Below are 3,957 nucleotides of genomic sequence, written 5' to 3'. Positions count from 1 at the left end.
TGTACAAGCCCCCAATAACAAGATTTTTAAAAAAGAATGGTTTTATTTATGGCTAGTTACTAAAAACATAAAATCAAATAAGATGTAATCCTTGTTCTCAAAGTGTCTGATAGCCTTGGGAGTCATATGTACAAGAAGACTTCAAAAAGGTAGTGGGAAAATTCCATTATCTTTTAATTCCATTTTCCCACAAATTGTGAAACCCCCTTCTATAAGAGAGAATCACATAGAGAAAAATTGCCACAAGGGTAGTTTAACAAGGCAATAATACAGGTGTACACCACAAGTTTGACAGTTATCTGATAATTATGTCTACGATGTATTCCTTTATTGTTTTGATAGGAGTTTGAATTTTAAATATCTGTGATTGCTGAGAGTTTGGGGGGAATAATGCATGCATAAGTGATCTGAGGATAAGAACCAGAAGAAAGAAGGAGGAAGTTACATAAGCTAAGGGAGCCTCTGCATTTGTCCAAGGCTACCAGTTAATGACTACTCAGAACCTGAAAATACGTTCTTTTTTAAAAACCTGTCTGAACTATGCCGATGAGTTTCCACCAAATGGTGCCAGATGCTCATTTGATTGAAGAAGCCTAGGTAGGGAGCATGGTCTGAGCAGAGCATGCCTTTCCCTCAAACGTCCTTCCAACACAGTCACTTAACGGTTGCTGTTAAGTCAGCTATGATTCATGAAGGCAAGTCCACATGTGTCAAAATAGAGCTGTACTCCATAGTGTTTTCAATGGCTGTGTATTTATCTTCAGAATTAGATGATCAGTTCTTTCTTTTCAGGCACCTCTGGATGGATTCCAACCACCCGACTTTTTATTAGCAACCAAGTACACTGACCATTATCACCACTCAGGGACAACCTTATACTGGTGCTCGCCCTGAATCTCAACTTGGAGTCGAGCTGCTAACGTGCCGGTACTTGTGCTGCAGGTTGGATTTGGGGAAGTCGGGGGAAGAAAATGGAGAAAAGAAATCAGCAGTGAGAGAACCTTTGAGAAAACCAGGAGCCAGTGCTGGAAAACCCATAAGAAAATATGTTGGGTCTAAAAATGGGAGACAACTCATCAGATGTGTTTCAGCTTACACAAAAGAGAAAAAAAATATATATATATATATAATAATTTTCCTTAATCTCCTAAACCAGTACTTTTTGCATTTCAGATATTAGGGTCACTTGTTTTCATTGCTGTCTGAATATGGTTAACATGAAACCTGCTGATCTCTGAGTGCTCTGGTCCCTGAGGCCAGGCTTTTATTTCAAAGACAAATAAGAGGAATCGGGCCTCTTTCTGTATTCTTTTTGGGAATTCAGTGCCCTTCACATAGGAGGGGGTATGCATGTGATGTGAGGGGATAGTGCATTTAGAGTCGAGCGTTCTATTTAGAGGTTCTGAAAAGATTGCATAACAGTGTGTGGCAACAAAGGCCTGATTTGTGGCACACAGGGGACTGGTTCTGCCACCATGACAATTCAGCTGCTCATACAGCCATCTCCGCGGCTGTTTTGACCAAAATATTAAGCACGTCTCTTTTTGCCTCTTGTACCTTACTCACCTGACCTTGCTCCATGCAACATCTTTTTGTCTCTGAAAGTGAAGAGGGCCATGAAAAAACAGCGATTTGATGACATAGAAGGGGTGGGAAAAAAGGGTGGGGGGAGGTGCTGTCAGCCATCTAAACAGATGAGTTTGAAAAATCTTTCCAAGAATGGAATCGCAAGTTTGACAAATGTGTTAAATATAATGGAGAGTACTCTGAAGGTGATAAGGTTGTTTTGTAAAAACAAATTTAAATACATAGCTTTGAAAAAAAATTTCCAGTTTTATTTTGGGTACCCCCTTGTAACTCAAAACTGCCCCAAGATTGATACTTTGCTGGACATATTTTGCTCTGTACTTCTGATTCAGCTGAACTGTGGGTGCGTGTCCTTTGATTCCTAGTCTTTCTCTATTCCACTTTGCCTAAAGAATCCCACCTTCATGCTCTCCCCGAAGCGCCAATAACCCAAGGATCTTGCATAAGATACTTTAATAAAAATTTTAATATTCATATATAGGCAATTACAGCAGAGCCCAGAGGAAACCTTAAAATGAGTAAAATGAGAATCTGTGACATAGTTGGCATCTTCAGTGTCCTTGATCCACTGCCCCATGTCCCTTCCCAGTTGCCGTGGAGTCTGCTGCCTCCCATGAAATCCCATGTGGGTCAGGGTTTTCAGTGGTTGGTTTCGGGGATGGGGGAAGTAGATGGAGAGACCGTTCTTGCAAAGTGCACCTGATATATTTGAACCTCCACTCTTAAAATTAGCACCCAAGCACACACACCATTTTCACTTCCAGTGTTGCTGTTATGTCTCTGTTCATTTCCATAAAGGCCGTTAGGAATCATGGCAGCCCCTTGTCCACCAGAAAGAAGCACTGTCCAATCCTGCGCTAATCTCATAAGCATTGCTCTGCTGCCGCTCCGGGATCCATCCCTGTGTCCGTCTCTTTAGTTGAGGGTCTTCCTTTTTTCTGACCCTCCACTTCCTCAAGCATGATGTCCTTCTCCAGAGTCTGTCCCTCCTGACAACGTATCCAAAGTATGTAAGAAAAAGTTCTCTTTCCTCACTTCTAAGGAGCATTCTGGCTGTACTTCTTCTAAGAGTGGTTAGCTTGTTTGTTTATGTTTGGTTCTTCCATACTCTATGCAATATTCGGTGCCAACACCATAATCCAAATGCATCAATTCTCTTTAGTCTTCATTATTTATTATCCAGCTTTCACATACATATAAGGCAAAGGAAATGTTATGGCTTGGGTTAGCCTCACCTGAGTCCTCAAAGTGACATATTTGTGTTTTTAACAGCCTAGAGAGGATACTTCTCATTGATTTTCCCAATGCTACATGCCATTTGATTTCTTGACTGCTGCTTTCAATAGGGCATTGATTGTGGATCCAAGAAAACTGAAATCTTTGATAATGTCAGTTTCTCTGCTTATCTTGATGTTGTTCATTGGTCCAGTGGTGAGGATATGTATTTTCTTTATAGTGAAATAAGTGTTTCAAGTCTTACAACTGTGCCTAATTTTAAACATGTTGCAGGAACCCCCTCGCCACTAAGATACTTCCCAAGGTTTTCTTTTCTTGAGTCCTCAGGTTGCTTCTTATCGTACCAGGGCAAGTACTACATGGTAGCCACCTGATCACACAGAGCATCTTTATCCTGCTCATGTCTCTGGGCTAGCTGAAAGCGTTCACCCAATGTTCTCCATCACAATGTGCCACCAAGAGACTTCCCTACACAAAGAGTAGATGTGCTTCTTTACATCAATGCGAAGTCTTTGAGAAGGAATATTTCCATGGCCTGAATAGTAAAATACTGTTAGTAAAAATATTAATACATATCCTCATGAAACACATACTTATTTTCATGCCAATTTAGTGTAGATTATTAATTTATTTAATGATGTTAAATGTAATTATTCTATTTAAATATAAAACACACACATGCTTTCTGGCATCCCAATGAACTATTGTGCCCATCCATGCTCCGGTGATATTGGAACTGTGGGGGTAGAGTGGGCGGCATTTGGCCCGCTTTCTGTCCCTGCTGACAAAGCGACCCAGGATGGACTCGGTGACAGTGAGTGAGTGGATGACGGTGAAGGCCACTGTTCTAGAGAAAACAAAGTCCAAAATGGGCTTTCGGTGAAGTAGGCTTATTCTACTGACCTTATGCTATGTTACACTTCAGCTCATGCACTTGTTGATGATGATGTTCCCTGAAACAATACCAAGCGTTTTCAAAAATTTGTGGAGAAAGGAATGAAAAAATAATGAATTTTTTTCATGAAGCCCCCTCTTGCATTTCCCCCCCTCTATATATCTCTATCTGACAGGCCCAGTGGAGAATCTTGTGGAAATTAAAACTAAAAAAATCTACTTTCAAGACCCATGTTTACC

The sequence above is a fragment of the Echinops telfairi genome, unplaced genomic scaffold (genome assembly GCF_000313985.2).
Source record: "Echinops telfairi isolate 266 unplaced genomic scaffold, ASM31398v2 ScPeMD7_7;HRSCAF=31, whole genome shotgun sequence".
In the NCBI taxonomy this organism is placed as follows: domain Eukaryota; kingdom Metazoa; phylum Chordata; class Mammalia; order Afrosoricida; family Tenrecidae; genus Echinops; species Echinops telfairi.
Note: the sequence above shows the minus strand (reverse complement) of the source record.